Source organism: Leptonychotes weddellii, chromosome 1 (assembly GCF_054177405.1).
Source record: "Leptonychotes weddellii isolate Sample4059 chromosome 1, ASM5417740v2, whole genome shotgun sequence".
NCBI lineage: Eukaryota > Metazoa > Chordata > Mammalia > Carnivora > Phocidae > Leptonychotes > Leptonychotes weddellii.
In genome coordinates this window covers 66,874,847-66,898,501 of record NC_138369.1, presented here as the reverse complement: position 1 = coordinate 66,898,501, position 23,655 = coordinate 66,874,847, and the positions used below count along the sequence as shown (strand labels likewise).

The following is a 23,655-nucleotide window of genomic DNA, read 5'->3' as shown; positions in this document are numbered from 1 at the left end:
GGACAACAGTATGACCGTATACAGAAGTTGGTTACATTATAATTACAAGTATCTTCCCGAAAATAGTAAAATAATAGCAAAGTAACGATCTTCTCTCTTACCTCTATCCTAAAGCATCTTTTCCTCAGAAGTAGTTTCATGCTCTTCATCTAGAAAAAAACATATAAACCAGTGGCTTCTTGGGCATGACAAGAAAAGAGAAGCCAGCAGTAGTGAGGATGAGGCCACAATTAAAATGTGAAACAGTCATATATTTGTAAGGAAAAAAAACTGTAGGTCTTGGAGATGTTGAGGGAGAGGACTGGGCAGAAGCAAGGAGATTGTCCTGCCTCTCTGTTGCCTGACTCAATTTTTATTAGCTTGTTTATAATTTGGGGACATTTCTACTTAATTGGGCTATGAGTTCAGAGCAGAACATCAAAAGTAATTACAGTCGGAAAGCATCTGGGGCACCTGGGTGGCTAAGCTGGTTGGGTATCCAACTTTTGATTTTGCCTCAGGTCATGATCTAGGGATTGTGGGATCAAGCCCTGCATGGGGCTCTGTGCTCAGTACAGAGTCTGCTTGAAATTCTCTCCTTCTGCCCCTCCTCCTCCTGCATTCTTGCTTGCTCACTGGCAGTCAATCAATCAATCAATCAGTAAAATCTTCAAAATTGGAAAGTATCCATAATATGGAAAGGCAAAAATAACTAAAGTAGGCTGGGGGAAGATATGAGAGTTTTGAAGCAAATAAAGGAAATATAACCTAGTCAACGGCAGCACCCTTGGGCCACTTGGGAGTGTTGCTTATGACAGGGTTTGGTGGTAACAAGCCTCCTGGGCAAACATGACAAAAGCACCCCCCCAACAGACACACACACACACACACACACACACACACACTTAAGAACTTAAGGTGAGGGTCAGATGACACATTTGGACCTGGTTTCTGAACATTCCATTCGTGGTAGGGAAAGAGACCAGATAGGTATGCAAAACTCTTTCCAGCTCTTTGAATATATAAGTTATGAAATGAAAATGAATCCCTTTACACTGTCACACTGGGTGTCTTGTTCTTACAAGCTGCCACAACTTCGCCCCTCTGCCTTGTATCCAATGTAATTACTTAAACCTGTCTTTCCCTCTCAAATGATTGTAAGCTTTCCAGGGGTAAGGAGGCAGTTCACATCCTTATATATATTTATCCTTATCCATATACATTTATATTTGCCTTAATCCATCTCCTTATCCATGCTCATTCTTAATCCAAATGCAGTTTCCTTTGCTTTAGCAGGCCCACAGTAAGTACTTCCTGAACTGAACTGAATGTTTGGCAGCAGTCTGTGGGACTCAGATGTAGAGCATCGTGCTGGCATTCCAGCTCGGAGCCCAGTTAAGAAAAGTCAGATGTCCTTTCCTCTAGGAACCCGTGATCTCTGGAGGGAAGCAACTATAGCTTTCTTGAGAATGACTTGCAAGCCGATAACAAGAAATCCTATACCAATAAATAAAGCCCACATGTCCCTTAAATGTTGATGGAGTACTGATAGGTTAGTGGTTTAGAAGCCACTTTGCTTTGGACATTAGGTAAAAACTTTCAAAGTTTCTGCAGAGGACCTCCATCAACTAGGGCACTGGGGCAAGTTTAGGGTTTGTGGGTGAGGCTCCTATGTCTCTCCCTCACTGACTACAGTGTAACCTCTAACACAGTGTCCATGAAGTGCCTGCCTGTACTCATCTTTCTTTTTTTTTTTTTTACATTCAACTTCTTTTTTTATTTTTTTTTAAGTGTTATTTTATTATGTTATGTTAATCACCATACATTACATCATTAGTTTTTGATGTAGTGTTCCATGATTCATTGTTTGCGTATAACTCCCAGTGTTTGATTTAATATGTGCCCTCCTTAATACCCATCACCAGGCTAACCCATCCCCCCAGCCTCCCTCCCCTCTAGAACCCTCAGTTTGCTTCTCAGAGCCCATAGTCTCTCATGGTTTATCTCCTCCTCTGATTCCCCCCCTTCTTTTTTCCCTTCCTACTATCTTCTTCTTCTTTTTTTTTTTTTTTAACATATAATGTATTATTTGTTTCAGAGGTACAGGTCTGTGATTCATCAGTCTTACACAATTCACAGCACTCACCACAGCACATACCCTCCCCAGTGTCTATCACCCAGCCACCCCATCCCTCCCACCCCTCACCACTCCAGCAACCCTCAGTTTGTTTCCTGAGATTAAGAATTCCTCATATCAGTGAGATCATATGATACTTGTCTTTCTCTGATTGACTTATTTTGCTTAGCATAATACCCTCTAGTTCCATCCACGTTGTTGCAAATGGCAAGATTTCGGGGTTTTTGATGGCTGCATAATATTCCATTGTATATATATACCACATCTTCTTTATCCATTTGTCTGTTGATGGACATCTTGGCTCTTTCCACAGTTTGGCTATTGTGGACATTACTGCTATAAACATTGGGGTGCACGTACCCCTTCAGGTCCCTACATTTGCATCTTTGGGGTAAATACCCAGTAGTGCAATTGCTGGATCATACGGTAGCTCTATTTTCAACTTTTGGAGGAACCTTCATACTGTTTTCCAGTGTGGCTGCACCAGCTTGCATTCCCACCAACAGTGTAGGAAGGGTCCCCTTTCTCTGCATCCCTGCCAACATCTGTCATTTCCTGACTTGTTAATTTTAGCCATTCTGACTGGTGTGAGGTGGTATCACATCGAGGTTTTGATTTGGAGTTCCCTGATGCCGAGCGATGTTGAGCACTTTTTCATGTGTCTGTTGGCCATTTGGATGTCTTCTTTGGAAAAATGTCTGTTCACGTCTTCTGCCCATTTCTTGATTGGATTCTTTGCTCTTTGGGTGTTGAGTTTGAGAAGTTCTTTATAGATTTTGGATACTAGCCCTTTATCTGATATGTCATTTGCAAATATTTTCTCCCATTCTGTCGTTGTCTTTTGGTTTTGTTGACTGTTTCCTTTGCTGTGCAAAAGCTTTTTATCTTGATGAAGTCCCAATAGTTCATTTTTGCCCTTGCTTCCCTTTCCTTTGGTGATGTTTCTAGGAAGAAGTTGCTGTGGCTGTAATCATCTTTTGAAATGTAAACTGTCTAAAGGAAAACTGACGAAATCCTAGGGTGCCATGATCCTGCACATTGCCCAGAAATGAACTGGAGCTCCTCCTAGGGGTTTTGTGCACCACTGTCCATGCCCTTGAGGAGTTCTTAGTTTAGTGGGGGCTGGGTGGGGCCCACCTGGACACAACACCAGGATAACTTGACAAGGGCTGGAATCTGTGGATAGACTAAGGCTCTGAGGCAAGTGGGTCAAACTTCTATTTGGAGGGTGCCTGGGTGGCTCAGTTGGTTAAGTGTCTGCCTTTGGTTCAGGTCATGGTCCCAGGGTCCTGGGATGGAGCCCCACATCAGGCTCCGTGCTCAGCAGGGAGTCTGTTTCTCCCTCTCCCTTTACCCCTCCCCCTCTACTTATGCTCTGGCTCTTGCTTTCTCTCTCTCAAATAAATAAATAAAATCTGAAAAAGTGAAAAAAAAAACAACAAAACAAAACTTCTATTGGAGGAGCTAATGTGGATTCATGTGGCTAAAATATAGACAAGCCTCTCCTACCCCAAGTACTCATTAATTTCCCCCCATTACTTTATTTATTCATTCAGACTTTTTTGACAAGGAACACAGCTAAGCACTACATGAGATATATAGATGAATGGCTTGTCACTTGTCACATTGAGAAGCTGATTGTTTAGTGGAGGAGAGAGACATGTGAACACCTCTAAATCAGTGAGAGGAGATGGAGCCTAGAAGAGGTACAGAGGATTCCAGCAGGGAGTCACCTGCTCTATTCTACCTGGGGAGATTGCCAGAGGCTGTGTGGATCTGGTGGCCTGCCATGGGAACCCCGAGCTCACTTCCTGGTGTATTTGGATGTGCAGGCAGAAGGCTACTTCAGGCAGAGGGCACATGAAAACAAAGACATGGGAGCTAGAAATCTCAGGTGTGTGAGGGACTTTCTCCTATCACTTGCCCCTGGGGTGGGGTGGGAGAGAAGAGGGGAGGGATGGTAACAGCAGGAGAAGCCTTGAGAAGTAGGAGGGGCCGTGGATCCTGAAGAGGCTGTGGCAAATGGGCTGGCAGCGTGGGGAGCAAACTGTGTCCACTTAGCTATTTTGCCAAAGGGCAGCTCTGCTTAGGAATCTGAAAAGAAAACTGAGATTATTTATGTGCTACCACCAGCAATACATCGGAGGCCAAGAGGAGCTGAGGGTTATTGAGCTAGTTCAAAGCAATCTCGATTATTGAAAATGAATGAAATTGAGTTCCACTTCCTACAGAGTCATTTATTGAGAGACAAAGCAATTAATATTGAAAATAAAATAATTGTGAACCTCTGAACTAAATTACCATGCAGATATAATGTATTGTCTCATCAGTCTTTAAATACTTCATGTATTAGAAAATTGTAACACCAGTCTCCGAACCGGGGTCCCCAACATCATTAGCATTTACTCATTCTGCTTTTGCCAGAGCGCGATTCTCAAGAGTCACAAATTAAAAGCCAAAGTTTCGGAAGTGCTGTTCCAAATGTAAGATTCAGGGGGTATAGCTCAGTGGTAGAGCATTTGACTGCAAATGTAAGATTCACAACCATGGTGAGGTTTGGGATTTCAGTTTGTAAATTAATCCTGGCTTTTGGTAAATTGAAAACAAAACAAAGACAAAGCCTGTACAACCCTGAACTTGTAAGGCATCCCACAGTTTGTTGATAGTAACAGTAATTTTTACATATTATTGCAAATTTGGCATTGTCATGCACTACGTGCTGCCAGGTATCATGGATGCATTTGATGAATGATTCTTTTGTTGACTTCAAGCATCCTTGTGTACCTGAGTTATACACTGAGGGCCCTTAAGAATTAGAAGTACAATATATGTAGAGAGATGTTACATAGACTGTAACTCACACAAGTCCCAACTTGAGTAACTGTTTTGTGAGAACAATACAGGGTCTCCAGAAGAGTTGGTCACCCATTATCCTTTTTCTTCCCTACTCTGGGAAATGAGCTGTCTTAGGTAGGCTTCCGCAGCAGAGCAGGTGAGGATTGGGGGAAAATATTTCGGAATAGCTAGAGTGGGACTGGAAAGAGGAAACAGCTAACAGAGGGGCAATATCAGGAAAAGTTTCCAGAGAATAACTTAGGTCCTATCTTGCTGGGCAGCTCTGGAGCAAGTGTGGAACATACCCCAGAGTCCTCATAACCAGGGGCAATCAGTTGGCATATTTATACCCCCTGTATCTGATGATTAGCCCACAAAATTCTAGATGCTGGCTGCTGGTGTGAAAACACATGGAGAACTGGTATGAACAAAGTTGGGAGGGCGCCTGGGTGGCTCAGTTCGTTAAGCGACTGCCTTCGGCTCAGGTCATGATCCTGGAGTCCCGGGATCGAGTCCCGCATCGGGCTCCCTGCTCGGCAGGGAGCCTGCTTCTCCCTCTGACCCTCCCCCCTCTCATGTGCTCTCTGTCTCTCTCATTCTGTCTCAGATAAATAAATAAAATCTTTAAAAAAAAAAAAAAAAAGTTGGGAAGGGGTTTAAGGGGATATGGACAGTGTCCTGAAAGAGTCTGCCTGCCACCCCAGGCATGGATATATAACCAAATATCCCTGGTTACCGCTAAATACTGTAAGAAGAGAGCTTAATGTTAATCTCAGACTGTGGTGAGAGTAAAGAACTCACTGTCATCATCCTGGGAAACATGCCCAAAACTTGGCAGTCGTCTTTGATTCAGAGCCTGACATGCAGGGAGAGGTTTCACAGGGGCCAGGAGATCAATTTCCTGCTGGTAGCAGACTAGTGGCAGATGATTGATACACGCTAGGCCCTCTCATTTAGGAAAACAAACCAGGGGAGCTGAGGTAGATACTATCATTGTGAGAACACTTCCACAAAGCTGGGGGTGGTGGGGTGGTGGGGAAGAGGAGTGTCTCTGAAAAGCCAGAGATACGCCCAACTAAAAAAGCATTGAGTACTGGCTCAAAAATACATTTGAGTGCACACTTAGACCTGTAGCCCACCAGTGTGTAAATTCAATGTCTAAAATAAACGACCTTGGGCGCCTGGGTGGCTCAGTTGTTAAGTGTCTGCCTTCAGCTCAGGTCATGATCCCACGGTCCTGGGATCGAGTCCCGCATCGGGCTCCATGCTCTGCGGGGAGCCTGCTTCTCCCTCTCCCACTCCCCCTGCTTGTGTTCCCTCTCTCGCTGTGTCTCTCTCTGTCAAATAAATAAATAAAATCTTTAAAAAAAAAAAAAATCTTAAAAAAAATAAAATAAAATAAATGACCTTAATTGGAGCATAACTATGACTTGGACATTGATAGAAAACTTTCCAGAATATAGAAACTAGGCATAAAGGGAGAAGAATATTGAACCCACTAGAGTCTTGCCACCTGCTTAGAAGTTGGGATTCTGTCTCAGAGTAATAGATGCTCTTAATATCCATCGTAATAGAATCTTTAGTATGTATCTAACAACTGTTTATTTGTTTAATACTTACATGTATCTCAGGAAAGATAAACCTTTATTTTGGCTGAGAGTTTTGCCATCAGCATTTTGGGAGAAGTCTTTTAATTATTCCACAAAGTATGGTGTTGTCTTTTAAAGACAAAATACTGTCTCAGTGCAGTCCGTCTTCTGTTCCTCCTTAGAATTTCCTTAATGACCAATAACCCACTAATAGTCCATGTATATTAATCGAATGTAGCACTAATGTGCAGGCCTGGAGGTAAACCACACTGTCAGTAGATGAGCTTTTGTCGTTAGATCTTCACAAAGTTGTATTTCATAGTGGCATTCTCCAGTGTTTATCCTACATACCAGGACATTTTTGGGTTTCCACAGTGATTTACCCTCAACGATCAGGCAATTCACTAAAATGTTAGCTTCTAACCTTAAAGCTTATAGGCTAGTCTGAATGGTTCCACTGTTACATTTAAGCTTTATAAGTATTTCTTCCAGAAACTTCTGTGCTTATTGGATTCAACACACAAACCAGGTCCTTTTGGCAGTTATAAACCAGTTGGGGATAGACGTTTTAGGAATCCTTTGCAGTAAGCACTCTTGAAGGACTTGAAGTAAGATATTCCATTTGTTAAGGGACTTATGGTTACCACCATAATCTTTCCAATTGTATCTGAGAATAGGAGTTGGCTTTTGATAGCCTAGTTACTTTTCCCCACTTAAAATTTAAAACAAAAATATTTATCCTGGAGACAGAATTTTAAATATCGACTCTCTTAGACAAATCATAAGCAAAAATAGGTACTAAAATAAAGCCTCAATCTAGGTTGGCTTGCCTCACTGATTGAATTTGCCAGAGAACTGAGTAGTTTTCCACTTGAGTTTTTGCTTTGAAGACTTGGCATGGGAAAGGCTTACTCATTCATGGACCCTATGGGATGAGAGCAGCTTCAAAGGAAAAATGAGAAGGACTTCTTTTGTTTCGGCTTCTTCATCTTGGAATTATATTTGTGCGTGTTTTTATACTTTAAGAAGATGATGAATTTTTGTTTCAGACTCACTGGAGGAAGACCAGTCCAAATGGTGGAGAACGCTAAATTATCAATTATTTTAAAAGAAACAGAATATTTTTACTATGGGCAATACTTTTATTGTGGAGCTTGACCAATAAACTCCTTTCAGAAGAGCTCTGAAATTGATACACTGCTTAGATAAGAATGATGACCATAGAATTGTTTAAAAAACATGTTGCTTATGCTACGAACTTGCTTTGGAAGCCTGTCTTTAGAGGTGATATGAAGATATACTTCTGAACAATCAGCATATATATAGTTTTTTCTGAATTAAACTCTTTCTTTCTTGATCTCACCAAAGCTAATGATTTAATCATGCACTTCCACTTTGCTCAGATTGTAAAAAATGGCTTTCAGCATGAACTTCCTGCCCATTAACTTTCACCTAAATGGCACTAGGGTGCCATTTGGTTAATTATATTTGGAGTTCAGAGTTTTGATTATGGCTGATTTATCAGATGTAATCTTTTAAAGGCATAAAATTAAATAATGGGCAGTACATGTAAAGAAGATTAACTTTCCCTAAATCATCAAGATTGATGGTCTTGTTTTTCACAAATATACTGGATGTTGATATAGTATCCTTTGCTTTTGTGTGTTAGGTTGCGTAAGCTCCAAGTGGTTAAATTCAGGGAATATTGTGCCAACCCACGGGTCACAGGAACAAACTGAACCAATCCAAGGACTTTTGATTTTAATATGTTATAAAGCTTAAGTAGTTTTGTTCTCTTACCTAGTCCCATTGAACTATTTAATGAGATCTGTGGTAAGTGAAGCAAAAAGATAAAATTCCTGCACTCTTGGAGCTTGGATGGGTGCATCAAAACCAAATTAAAAGGCAAATAAGCACAATTGTTATCATTTGTTTTAAAAAAGAGTAAGCAAACAAAAACCTTAGAAACTAAAGATCTGGTGTCTTAAGACAGAGAGTGAGGGGGGTGTAAAGGGGTTGATGATCTTACTGCTCATTATCACTAATTTTAATTTTCTTCAATACAAGGAAAAAATTCAGCAACTGATTATGCAACAGATCAAAATTATTGGATTCAGTAAAAAGGAAATATAAACAGAATCACTGAAATGACTAATTCCTTAAAGGTCTGATTATATGGCTAGGCGTAATCTAGAAACTAAAGTTATTTTTATAACTATGACTTACTGCTCCTAATAATTCTTATGGTAAATAGAATATGTGATCCATACTACTGTATCTTGAAAATTACCAAAAGATCCACCTATAAATCTTTTACCAAGAGGTAACCAGAATTCACATTTTGGCAAGTATCCTCCCCATCACTTTCTAACATATGTGTAAATATTTATACAGATCTATTTTTTATAAGAAATAGAATGCCACTATGCACATTATTTTACAGCCATTTTCTACTTTTTAGAATGAACACTTCTGCATGATTTTTTATGTCACCTTTACATTATAATTTTAATGTCCGCATGGTACTTCATTACATTGTTGCATCTCAGTTGCATTCGCCAAACCACTATTTACTTATATTTCAATTTCCAGGTTTTCACTTCTCTAAATAGTGAGATGTCTGTCCTTTTCCTTACTTCTAATTATTTCCTCAGGGCACACTTCTAAAAGTGGAATTTTGTGGTTAAACTCTTAAAGCTTTGGATATATGTTTAACAAAATCCCCTCAAAAGATCATACTGATGCATATACTTCCACTAGCTGGGAAACATGTCTCCTCTCTCCATGTGTCACTTTAACTAGGTTCTTGTTTTGATTCTTAACTTTTTGTCATTGTAGCAGTCACAAAATGTAGACTATAAAAATGACTACTTTTATCTTACATGAAATTTAAATATATGTTTAATGATTTAGGATTTGTAATGTTGTTTTAAAATTATAAACAAAATCTAATTTAGAGGAAATGGGAACTTCTGGGATATGAGCATTCTGAGGACAAAGTTCAAGGTGATGTTCTTTACAAAAGCAAGTCAACAAATTACAAATAAGAACATAAATAGAATGGGAACAAGAAATAAGTCCTGCTTAGGGAAAACAAGTTCGAAATCAGAGTAGAGAATCTTTATCCCCAAGAATCATAATTTCTTATAATCTGATGAGAAATTTGCTTTTAGATGGAGTTATGAAAATAGGATGGTATCTTAGAAATCCTGTGGCTATTCTCTTTAAAGAGATTATAGTGAAACTATCTGAGAAGTGTGAATGGTCTATGAAGACTATATTCTAATAGAAATAGTAAACAGTAGGCTCTCCAGCAAATATCTTTGCTTATGACTGGTAGTTATCAAAATTAAATGATACTAAGAAAATTGAGTCGCCATGTTAAATACAGTGACAGAATGTTAGAATTAAAAGGAATTTGAAAGATTGTCTAACCCAGATCCTTATTTTTCAGGTAAATAGAGTACTGCAGAGATGATGTGATATCCCCAAGGAGCCATACCTGGTGAGTAAAGAAAGAAGAAATAAATAAATTTGATCAGTAAACATGATACATATCCTGGGTATAGATAAGAGAACTAGGTTTGGGTTTCCATTACTAGTTGTGGGGATAAAAGCAGAAATTTCGTACAGCATAGATGAAGCATTAGAGCAAGGAAGAATTAACCAAATTTACTGTTACCTAAATAAGTCAAAGACTTGTATCACATAGATTCTCTTACAATTCATGTTTTCAAATGTTTAGCAAAGCTTGGTTAGGCATGACTATGCTAGAGTGGTCCTGAGATTTCTCAAGAAAAGATTAACATCTTGGCATGGAACTTTGCAGTAAAGGAAACACTATAGTTTAATTCATAGTGATTTAAGAAGATGGAATATTCTTGAGAGGGGAAATCTAATTACAGTGAAAATAAAATTTCATTTACCCATCATTTCCTCCATTATTCATTATTTTTTTTATTGGGAAGATAAGTATATACAAGGAATTGCAAAGAGAAACAAAGCGTACTGGGGAAAAATAAGGAATTGATGTAATGCTATTTAACTATAAATTTCTCATATTATCATATTTTAACTTAATCTTCAAGTGAACCTATTGGGTAAATTCAATTGGTTTTTTTAAAACAGAATTCCTATAGCAGTTCCAAATAACTTCATTGCTTTTTCTAATTCATTTGGAATTTAATGCACTTTTTAATGATCTAATAACTTTGTTTTCTTCTCTACTTGGTGGAGTTATTTAATGCATTTCTTAATGACTTTAATAACTTTGTTTCTCTCTCTACTTGGTGGAGTTACACATTCTAGTTGAAAACTTTAAGATTTGAACACAGCTTCCTTCTACTTTATTTTGCTGTTGCTTTTTCTTAATTAGGAGCCAGCTTCTTTCATCCAAATTTAAATGTAAACTGGAATAATTCTAATGCTGCAATTTCACACCAATATATTGATCTCTTCCATTTTATATTCCAGAGAGCAAAGCATTTTATACTAACTAAAGATTATTACTAATGATTATGGCATACAATTTGGAGAAAAAGTTAAATGACTCAAGCTGATATAATGTCCATTTGTGAGAATAAGTATGTGGATATAGTCAGAACGTTTTAGAAAATGAACTTCTCTAACTTGATAATCGCAGTACATATTAAAATGAAGCTTAAGCAATTAAAACGTTTTGGCACTGGCTTAAGAATAAAGGAGATCAGTGACACAGAATAGAGTCTAGAATGAAATCGAAATATAGGAATTTAATGGAGGAAAGAAGTGACATTTCAACTTAGTAGGAGAAATGATGGCAGAGTCAAGAAGTGATGAGAAAAACAGACAACATAAAAATATAAAATATCTTTATGGCAAAAGACAAAGCTAAAGCATTTTTGTCAACAAATAGGCAACATACACATGTAGATACATCCATAAGAATAGGATAAGCAGTTCAGTGGGAATTAAATAGACAAATGGTATGAATCAGATATCGCCCAAAGAAATATCAATGGCCAGTAAACAAGATGAGAAAAGGACACAAAGATACTAATACTTAAATACATACAAAAAGTGTATTTTGTGTTTTAGTCTGGCAAAATGTATGCTTGATAACCTCAAAACATCAAGCAATGGGGAGAGCGAGGGACATCTCCACTGCCTTTCGTTGTAGGTGGAAATATGAAGTGAAATAACTTTTCTTGGAGTGAAATTGGCCACAATCTATTAAAATTCCAGTGATAGGTATCCTATAACCCAACTGTCTAACTTCTTAGAAAATTACTCTTAGAGATTACTCAGGTTCCTAAGATGTATGTTCAAGATGTTTGTTGTGCTTTGTTTATAATAGAAAAAATCAAAGACTGGTTAAACAAATCATGGTGCCTCAATATAATGAAATAATCTGTAGTTCTTATTAAAATGCAGTATAATTATGTCAGATGACATGGTAATATGTTGGTGGTAAGTGAGAAATATGTTATATACATCATATAATCTTGTTCTTTTTAAATAACACCCTGTAATTTTAAAAATACTTGTCTCTGGGCATGAAATTGAAGAAGTATGTAGGTTACTTATTCATTCATTCATTCATTCATTTATGTATATTTGACACACAATGTTATATTAGTTTTAGGTGTACAACTTAGTGATTTGCCAAGTTTACACATTATGTTATGTTCACCAGAAGTATAGCTATCCCTGGCCCATTATATCGGTATTATAACATCATTGACTGCATTCCTCATGCTATGCTTTTTATTCCCATGACTTACTCAGTCCATAATGGAGGGTGGATCTCCCTCTCCCCTTCACCTATTTTGCCCAACCTCCCCTCCCCTCTGGCAACCATCATTTTGCTCTCTGTATTTATAGTTCTGGTTCTGCTTTTTTGTTCACATTTTTTCTTTTTAGATTCCATTTATGAGTGGAATCATATGGTATTTGTCTTTCTCAGTCTGACTTGTTTCACTTAGTATAATAACCTCTAGGTCCATGCATGTTGTCTCAGATGGCAGGATCTCATCCTTTTTATGGCTGTGTAATAGTCCATTGTGCATATATACCACCTTTTCCTAATTCATCTATATTGGTAAAGAAGAAGTTAAACTGTCACTATTTGCAGCCCACATGACACTATACATAGAAAATCCTAAAGATTCCACCAGAAAACTATTAGAAGTAATAAATTCAGTAAAGTTGCAGGATACAAAATTAATACCCAGAAACTAGCAGCATTTCTATACACTCACCGTGAAGTTGCAGAAAGAGAAATTTTAAAAAATACCATTTACAATTGAACCAAAAAGAATAAAATACCTAGGAATAAACTTAACCAAAGAGGTGAAAGACCTGTACTTTGAAAACTATAAAACACTGATGAAAGAACTTGAAGATGATTGAAATGGAAAGATACTTCATACGCATGGATTGGAAGAATTAACACTTGTCAAAATGTCCATATTACCCAAAGCAATCTACAGAGTCAGTGCAAGCCCTGTGAAAATGCCAAGAACATTTTTTATAAAACTAGAACAAATAACACTAAAATTTGTATAGGACTACAGAAGATCCCAAACAGCCAAAGGAATCCTGAGAAAGAAGAACAAAGCCGGAGGCATCACAATCCCAGGTTTCAAGATACACTGCAAAGCTGTATTAATCAGACCAGGATGGTGCTGGCACAAAATAGACACATAGCTCAATGGAACAGGATAGAGACCGCAGAAATAAATCTGCATATAATCAATCTATGGCAAAGGAGACAAGAATATACAATGAGGAAAAGACAATGAAACTGGACTACTTTCTAACACCATACACAAAAATAAACTCAAAATGTATTAAAGACTTCAACATGAGACCTGAAACCATAAAAATCCTGGGAGAGAACATAGGCTTTTTCTAGATATATCTCCTAAGGCAAGGGGAAACAAAAGCAAAAATAAACTATTGGGCCTATATCTAAGTAGAAAGCTTTCGCAGAGCAAAGGAAACCATCAACAAAACAAAAAGACACCCTACTGAATGGGAGAACGTATTTGCAAATGATATATCCTATAAAGGGTTAATATCCAAAATATATAAAGGTCTCCCACAACTCAACACCAAAAAAGCCAACAATCTGATTAAAAGATGGGCAGAGGACCTGAATAAACATTTTTCCAAAGAAGACATACAGATGGCCAACAGACACACGAAGAGATGCTCAGTGTCACTCATCATCTGGAAAATACAAGTCAAAACCACCATGAGACATCCACTCATGCCTGTTAGAATGGAGAAAATCAAGAAGACAAGAAACAACAAGTGTTGGTGAGGTTATGGAGAAAAAGGAACTATGTTTGCTATTGGCAGAAATGTAAATTGGTGTAGCCACTGGGGAAAACAGTATGGAGATTCTTCAAAATTTGATTTAAAAAATTAAAAATAGAAATACCGTCTGATCCAATAATTCCACTATTGAGTATTTATCCAGGGAAAATGAAAACACTAATTCAAAAAGAGAAATGCACCCCTATAAATGCAGCTGTTTATTGTAGCATTATTTACAATAGGTAAAACCTGGAAGCAGCCTAAGTGCCCATCAATAGGTTATTTTATCTTGTCATCTGTTTTTAATATGCATTCTGATTAAAGATGCTTTCAAATTTTTTACATTTTCCCAGTGAAATATATAATTAGCATATAAGCATGGAAAATAACAAGAGTGAAAAAAGAATAATAAAAATAATAGGTACAGAATCTATTTTAGTCCTGTAACTCCCTGTAAAATTATGTTTTTTGTTTTTTTAAGAGTTTTATTTATTTGAGAGAGAAAGCACACAAGCCAGGGTTGGGTGGGAAGTGGCAAAGGGAGAGGGAAGAGCAGACTCCCCACTGAGCAGGGAGCCCAACATGGGGCTCCATCCCGGGACCCTACAATCATGATCTGAGCCAAAGGCAGACACCTAACTGACTGAACCACCCAGGTGCCCCTAGAATTATGTTTTGATGTATAACTTAAAATGCGTTATCTTCATTGAAATGCGTATCTTCAAGAAATTCCACCCTTAGATATATACCCAAGAACAATGAAAATATGTCTGCACAAAACTCCTATACACATGTTTATGAGCGTTGTTCATAATTAGTGAAAATATGGAGACAACTCAGGTTTTCAGCAATGATAATGGATAAACGTGGTACACCCATACAATGAAATATTACAGTAATAGGAAGTGAAGTACCAACCTGAATAAACCTTGAAAACACTGTTAAATGAAAGAAGCCAGTGACGAAAGAAGACATTTATGATTTCATTTATGGGAAATGTCTAGAATATGTAAATATAGAGACAGAAAGTAGATTATTGGTTGCCTGGTACTGAGACTGGGAAAAGGAAGATAAGGAGTTGCTGCTATTGCGTGTGGGGTTTCTTTTCAGAGAGAGAAAATTGTTGTAAAAGTAGGTCACGGTGATGGTGGCACAACTCTGAATGTGACAGATACATTGAATTGTATACTGCAAATAGGTGAACTTTACGGTCTGTGAATTATCCGAATAATGATTTTTAAAAATACATAACTTTCCTTGGGCATTTTGGACCATTTCTGAGATCGCTTCTTAGAGAGCAATAAAGATTAAGAATAATGGAGTGTTTTGGTAATCTGTAGTTGAGTCTGAAAGGTAACATTAGCTTTTAATAGCCACAGAAGATTTCCCAGCAGCTGGGATCTACACTAGTGGTGGTAAGTGATGATTTAAATCCTCCAGCCCAGAGAGTATCTTATGCCCCTTTCAGATCTCCCAAAACTTCTGATTCCCTCGGTGAGAGAGGCTATTGGCTGGCATTTCATCTGCCGTAGCCTTCTTTAAAAAAGACAGACCGCTCCTGAGTCTCAGAGCTAACCTCAGGCCATGCCATCTAACCAGGACTCAATTAAATGCCCATACTTTTTATCGTCGATCTTCTATTTGAGGTCAGTGAAGCTGATTTATGGCTTTTGGAGGATTATAACTTATCCATCTTAAACACATTTATTCAAGTAAAAAACAAGTGTGCTAATGTAAATAGAAATAATGAAAGTTGGTGATCAAAAAAATAAAAATTCATGCTGGTAGAACCAGCTTACCTGAAGTTTAAGGAACAATTCAAAGACTAAAGCAGTCATAAAATCTTGGGGCCTAAGGGGGACTGTAGATGATGAGGTTCAAGACATTTCTTTTACAAATGAGGTAACCTAGATCCTGGGAGGTTGGGGCCTTACACAGGCTCACATTTTCAGACCTGGCCTCGAGATAAGAGAGGGACTGGTAACGAAGAAGAGGTCTCAGGAGAAGGTGTGGTTTGGGTGAGCTGAAGCAGTATTAACAAATCCTCCATGCTTTAGTGATGCTCAGTTAGGGAACACTGGGATTCCCAAATTCCAGATGACAGCCGTCTCCCCATTTCTGGCTGCAGTTGGGTTTTTGTGAACTTTTGTTGTCAGGGGCAGCCACAGAGCTACGGGGAGGGAAGGGGCTGTTAGGAAAGCCGGGGGGCAGGGAGGAAGGTCAAGCTTATCTTCCCTTTTTGTAAATGCCAAAGCTAATTTCAATGATTGCTTTAGCGATATAATGATAACCAAGATTAAAGCAAGCAGGAATCCACTTTAGGATATGAGAGCTGGAATTTTAGATTTCATTATAAGATTGGCATTTCAACAAAATAGTAATATAATGGCAATGGATTTCCATTTTTTCTCCATTTCTGTTGAAATATTATCTCATAAATATACTTTGATACAAAAGAGATCTCTCAATTTCATGAGAGCCCGAGAGCCCTATTTTATTCTTATGCTGACTTATCCCCAAAATATCTTTTTGATGTACAGCTTCAATATTCTTTCCAATGTCCATGACATCAGGAATCAAAAATGGCATTAGTTTTAGTTTTTTTCACATAGAGGTGTAGGTTATCCAAAAAAAAGGGGGGCGGGGAGGGAGAGGCTCTTGCTTAGTGCTCACTGAAACATCCTTGTAGTATTATCAGGAGATGTTTATGGTTCATGCAGCTAATTGTTCCAAGAGGAGAAAAAAAATGCCATCCTTGAAAGGAGGCAACTTTACCCACAACTATGCTAAAATGTACATAAGGCACATAGGGAACTAATACTTTTATATATATACATATTAGTTTTTCTTCTATTAGAGGAAAGGTGGTGTTTTCCCAGATTCTGTTTAGGAGATGGAAGTTGTGAGACCATACAACTGGAAAGTGGCAGAGTTCTGAATCTCTCTACCCTGCTATGCGTATAGGTCCACAAAGTTAACTGCAGACCACATGCACATGGACCAGCCTTTCCAGGCCCTAGAAATGAAATCTTTTACCCCCACCGTGGTTTTTAGCTACAAGGGTACTGATCAATGAGGATCATTTATTTGGAGAACATAATAGATTGGTTAAGTACACTTGATTTTAAGTACCATTCTAGAACTTCATTTTATTTTTTATTTTTTTCCCCTTTCTGGAGTTACTCCGACATTCTTATGAAGTTTTTGTTAGTTATGTTTGTTATGAAAACCCCTTGCAGACAATCTGACATTCATCTGGTTTGCATATAATTCCTATCTACATCAAATACTACTTTAGGGAAACTTTAGCTTTCTGAAATATGGGCATTAAAGAACTAATTATTGGATTAATGACCATGCTTTTCCTCTAGATGGTCCATTTAAAAAGAAAGCTGAAAGCTTTGTTACTCAAGGAATGTGTTAAGTTACAGCAGTAACATAAATGAATCTTTGAAGTATATAAAGAACACTAGCTAGTGTTGATAGTGTTACACTGCACTGATTCTAGCATTTTACAGGTATTTTCACTAGATATGCCACATATTCTGATCAATTTCTGTTGCTATACCCATGTTCATTTAACAACCATGACCAAGATATAGACATGAATGTGATTGTTTCAGCCAAAGCATGCCCAGAAATCTTGGCTACTTTCCTTATCATGGTGGATAAAAACTAAAAGTCCCTTAAATAAATGTGTAGTTAGGTAATATTTGGTGTACCATATCTGAGGCTCTCGGATATGAATGTCCTGCATAACTCAGCCATGTGAAAAATAATGCCAGAAGGCTGGCTCATGGATGAGAGTCATTGGTGACCTGACCTTGGAGGAGGAGGAAACACTGTTAGTATAGCCCATGGTTCAAACACTTTGGCCTTTGAGATTGCTCTGTAGAATCCCTCTCTTTTTATAATAAAGGGAACAGTTTCTTAAAGGAATAATTTTTAAAAGGAAGAATTTGGTACTGCTTTCCTCTCTGATCCATTAACTACTGCGGCAATGTGCCCTACTGCCCACTCCTACCAGAACACAAGGATGAAAAAGTTGGCCAGTGCCAGCTATAGAATAAACTTTTTTTTTTCCTGAATGACCCAAGGCTCCCTCATTACTGTGATGTCTAAAGAAGCTGCTGCCTTTTTATTTTAATGTGAGAGACATAACTTTCTTGTTGTTTTCCAAGGCTGTCAGATAATAGACAAATTGCCTTTGATAAAACATCCTTTCAATTTCTCCAGTGTAATAATTCAACTTTCATTTTCATAAGGCATTGTTTATTGTGATGGCTTGAATTGGTTGACTAGGATGTCAGTGTCTAGTACTCATCGGTAAAGATTGTAGTCTGAGTGATAATTCAGGAGAGCATTTGCTACTGTCACATTTATTATGTACAAATGCTTTTCTGTGTTTAATTCTTGAAAATCAGGAGTGACAACTCATTTGAGTAAATAATTTCTCTTGGCCTATTTCTCCCTAAAAGTCACTTAGAAATGAAGACAATTTGTGCAACTATTTATTGAAGAATTTGTACAGTGCTGTTTATTGAAGAAAAATGGGTTCTAACTCCTGGAATTTCAACTCCTATAATTCCTGCGAGTGGTTCCTGTTCTTCTTCTTTATTTCACTACCCTGATTGCGGGTGTATGTGCACGTACCTTTCTCTCTTGCCCTATCAATACGTAAGGCAGACCTCAAAAGAACTTTAATTAAAAAAGAAATAAAAGTAGTATATATACATTGTAGAAAATTCTAATATCAAAAAAAGTAAAAATCCTTTAAGTCCCTGTTTACTTCTTTGTCCCTATCTTATTGTCCTCAAAATTAAGAGATTAACATCTGAAAAGTTTTTCTGTTAATTATCTTAGCTTACCTGTCCAGTCATGTATTCACCCAAGTCTGATGCTGTGCCATCCTTCCCGTAAGCCCTGCCCCAATTTCAGTCAACAGCTGAGCAAACGGTGAACCCCTACCACATGCCAGACACTGTGTTAAACACTGAAGACACACAGGTGAATAATACATAGGTCCTAACTGGCAGATATAGACAGACATGAACTCACTGAGGAAGTGCTCTAGCAAGGGTGTGGCTGACCTTGAATGGGCATCTGGGAGAGGCAAGCATTTCACATAGCTTCTAGAGGGAAAAGTGTGCCTGGAGAGACCATTGGAGTGTTCTTGGTATATTAAAGGTAACTGAGGCCACATGTTGAGTTATATTCCCTAAGAGAGTATAGAGAGGAGAAGTAAACACAGGTCCAAAACTTACAGACATTTAATGGTGGGCAGGAGGAGGAGAGCTTGAGAAAGAAATTGAAGTGAAACAGAAGTAGCTGAAAAACCAGAAAATGTGGTATCCAGTGGGCACAAGCAAAGAATGTTTCAAGATGGAGGAAGTAGTCCATTGGATAAAATGCTATTTGTTAATAGGGTCTGAAAGATAATCATTAGGCTTAGCATAAATGTTATTGGTGACACTGACAAGAGCTGTTTTATGAGATGTCAGCAAGAAACCAGAGAGGAGTAAATGCAGAGGTGTTAGCAGCATCTCTAAATGCCTTTTACAACATTTTAACATGTTAATGTAATTATTTGGTATATGGTTCTGATGTTTCCATTACTTAAAATGTGGGTTCCTTATGTGCATTAACTGTCTTACCTCTGATAACCCTAGTCCTAATACTCTTACGAAAAGTGTTGAGTAAATACTTGATGAGTAAATCTTCCTTCCCATAACTGCTTCTCCTATGTTGTCGCTGCCATTTTCTTCTGGTCTTTGATTCCTTCTTTCTCCTTGCTTTTCCTGCATTTGATAGGCTGCCAGGTTTTATCTGTTCTTCTGCAACGTCTCTCCATGTCAGTTTTTGGCTAGTTGCAAATTAACTCCCTTTACTCCAAGAAATTAAATCTTCAGTTAAGAATTAAATTATAACCAAAAAAAAAAAATAGATTAGAACATACATAAAATCCCTCCCCTTCCACTCTGTGTATCCCCTTCCTCCCCTCTGTGTGAGTGTATGTATCTCCTCCCTCTTCAACTCCTTTTCCTCCCTCTCCATCCTTTCCCTGATCTTTGCCTTTTTTTTTTTTTATAAGAACTTATAACTTATTTTGACCCAGAGCATACAAGTCTTAGAAGTAGGGAAGAATCACTAATTACAACACTTGTTCCATGGAGAGATATTTGAAAGCTAGTTTAAGCACCTCAATAGATTGACACGAAAACTAAAAGAACAAATATTAAAGGCATAAAATTTGAGGAATACTTAGATTAAATAAAAAGTCTCAAATTATTGAATGATGAAGATTCTGTGAGTCTGACAACTTCCGCCTTGGTTAATGACACCAAGAGAAAACAGAAGTTAGGAAATGGTATATTAGCTACTGTTTTCTTTGTCCCATCCATGATGATGTTTTAATCCTTAGACACCCATTAACTAAAAGGATTTGACTGAGCTTCTGCATCCTGTGGTGCAGTCCCTCAGCGCAGAGCACTGCCTGGGCCACTGAAGGATGAATCTGATTGAGGCAAGAAGTGCCATCTATAATGGTGGCCTCATCTATAACAGTGCCCGCCTTAACTCCTGTAATGCTCAGGGGAGGAGCAGCTTATCTTCAGGATGGCCAATTCTTTATGGTTAGTATCAGAAATGAGCCTATCAATCAGCCACATGAGACTTTTAAAGGGGCGCCAGGGCCATAAACTTTATGAAAAAGGCTAGAGATTGCATTCAGCCCTCAAGCAGATACACAATTACCCTAAACCCAGTTCAGGGCAGGGAGACTAAATCTTCTTTTTAAAAAAACAAAACCTGACAAAGTCAAGACCCCCGCACTCATCCTGGCTTTTAGAAGCAAAGAGATAAGAGATAGCAGTTGTCAGACAAATCTTCTCTCCTATAACTGTGTAAAGAAAAGAAGGGCAAGGAAGGAGATGGTAGAGTGAAGGTAAAACAATTAGGCTGAAGGGGAAGAAAATGAAGGAAGACTAGAGAGAGATGTTTCTGGAGTCTGTAAATACTTGCCTGTTTATGAGATGAACTCATTGATACTGAGGGGACTTGAAAAATCTCATTGATTTATTCACTGTAGGCAGAAGTTAGAGAAAATCTCATTTTCATGAGCTTCCCTTCCTATCACTCAGTTCCCTGGTGACACAGAAAGTAAACCTTTTCTAAGGGTTTTCCCAGTCAGTTTGACATTTTGTTGAATTAACTGGCATATATTGTACCAAATTTATATGCTGCATTTTTCCACCCAAGCAAGGAATGATTTTATATTGAATAGTTTGAGGGGCACCAAAAGAACTCTGGAAACTTTCTAAGGTGATCTTGCTTCTGAAGTCGGCCTGTCTTTCTTGAAAATCTCCCCAATGTCTCACTGCCTACCCGCCTGGGTATAAATGGTGAGGGCATTCTAAATCTCAGCAGGATTCTTCTCTGACACCCACGATCAGTCCCCTGAGGCTCCCTGTGTATGCACTGTCGTAATGTTTTATCTGGTAGATATCAAGAACATCTGAAATATTTGGAAAAATTTGTGAGGAAGGAAGATTAGATGTATGAAGCATCATATTGCTGGTACAGATGGGTCTGTTTTGATCCCAGTGGCAAATATTCCATATATAAATGTTGAGCCAAAAATGAACAGTCTATATTTTGGTGTGTCCTCCATTTAAGAAGCACATGCTATTCAACTACTGTTGTGAATGACTCTGTGAGGCAGAGTTGTGTCCACAGTTTCCTAGGGCTGCTGGAATGAAATTTCACGAAGGGGGTGGCTTAAAACAAATTAATCATCTCTCAGTTCTTCTGGTCGCTAGAGGTCTAAATTCAAGGTGTCTGCAGGGCCATGCTGAAACCTGTAGGGGGCAGGTCTCCACCTTTCCCATCACCCTGTATTTTCCCTGTGTCTTTCTGACTTCACATGGCTGCCATTTTATAAGACACTGAATCCTAGTGGATTAGGGGCCCTTCTTATTGCACTGTGACTTTAACCTAATTATATCTGCAGTAATTCTATTTCAAAATAAGATCACATTCAGAGATTAACACTTCATCTTTTTTTCTTTTTTTAAGAGGGGCAGGTACATAATTTAACCTGTAACAGTGACAACAAGAAATGTTCATTTGAAGTCTTAATCAAATAGACTTAGACATATTTCTAATTCAATATTGTACACACTTAACTAGAAGTCACTGGTATCAAAGGTTGTGCTGGGTGCTGTTTGAGTTATATGAGATGATCAATATAAGCCCCCCCCCAAAAAAAAACCTCTAGGTACCTAAATACAGCAGTATTGCATTATTAAACATCTTTCAGACAGAGATAGAATTATATGAAAATTTTTAGTACTTATACAGGACACAAAGAATACAGTAGTGATTAATAATAGTTGCAGGGGGGAGGAGCAAGATGGCAGAGGAGTAGGAGACCTAAATTTCATCTGGTCCCAGGAATTCTGCTAGATAGGGATCAAGCCATTCTGAACACCTACGAACTCAACAGGAGATTGAAGAGAAGAATAGCGGCAACTCTCTAAACAGAAAAGCGACCACTTTCTAGAAGGCAGAACCTGCAGAGAAGTGAATCCGAGGCAATATTCGGGAAGATAGACGGCGGGGGAGGTGAGAACTAAAATCTAACCAAGTCGAAATCAAAAAGGCTATTAATGAGGTGCAATCAAAAATGGAGGCTCTAACTGCTAGGATAAATGAGGCAGAAGAGAGAATTAGTGATATAGAACACCAAATGATGGAGAATAAAGAAGCTGAGAAAAAGAGAGATAAACAACTACTGGATCATGAGGGCAGAATTCGAGAGATAAATGATACCTAAGATGAAACAATATCAGCCGCTACCTGCAAGTGATAGAGCCGCAGAGCACAAAATCGGAACTTTTAGAAGTTGGCTCTGCTGAGGGACGTCGCTCCAGTGGCTAAGCGGGGAGTGGAACCCTCGCTGGGACAGTGTGGTCTCAGGACCCTCGGGGTCACAGAAAGACTAGTGGTGCCTGAATGCGGCAGAGCTCCCAGGTATTGGAGTGGGGAAGCCAGCTGCAGAGTCGGAGCCGAGGAGCGAGCTCTCAGCTCAGCATTGCCATAAACCGTGATCTGCAGCACAGTCGGGCCACTGCTCCTCCAGCAGGGACCCAACAAGTGGCAGATCCAGTGAGACTCCCCTTCCTCCCCTGGGAGGAGCGGCGCAGGAGCGCACCGCAGGGATCTGCTGGGTTTGGAGACTCCACACGGGGTTGGGTGCCAGAGATAGAAACGCTTGGTCATAGGCCAGGTGAGCACGGAGTGTGGCCAGACACCAGGGAGATGGGAGTGATTGACTGCTTTTCTCTAGGGGCGCACTGAGGAGTGGGGCCCCAAGTTCTCGGCTCCTCCAGGGTGGAGATTGGGAAGCCGCCATTTTCACTCTCCTCCTCCAAAGCTGTACAGAAAGCTTGCAGGGAATAAAAGCTCCCGAGGGCAAACCCAAGCAGATTACTTAGCTCGGACCAGGCAAGGGCGGGGCAATTCCACTTCTGGCAAAGACATTTGGGAACCATGGCAACAGACCCCTCCCCCAGAAGATCAGCAAGAACAGGCAGCCAAGACCAAGTTTACCGATCAATGAGAATGGCAGAACTCCAGCGCTAGGGGAATAATGCACAGAGAATCCATGGTTTTTTGCCCCCTGATTCTTTAGTCTTTCAAAGTTAATTTTTTTAATTTTCTTTTTTTTCTTTTTCTATTTTTTCTTAATTTTTCATTTTCCCTTTTTCAACCAAATCTCTCAATCCCTTTTTAAAAATCTTTTTTATTTTTCAT

The 23,655-nt window shown here is 38.7% G+C and overlaps 1 protein-coding gene across 1 annotated transcript in view; it reads left to right on the top strand.

Annotated features, from left to right (window-relative positions):
* Positions 1-23,655, top strand: part of RARB (retinoic acid receptor beta) — a 703,788-nt gene that overhangs the window by 204,614 nt on the left and 475,519 nt on the right. Inside the window, exon 3 of the mRNA XM_081825597.1 lies at positions 9,995-10,045. The gene's annotated coding sequence lies outside the window, so the exon portion shown is untranslated. The remainder of the gene's footprint in view (positions 1-9,994; positions 10,046-23,655) is intronic.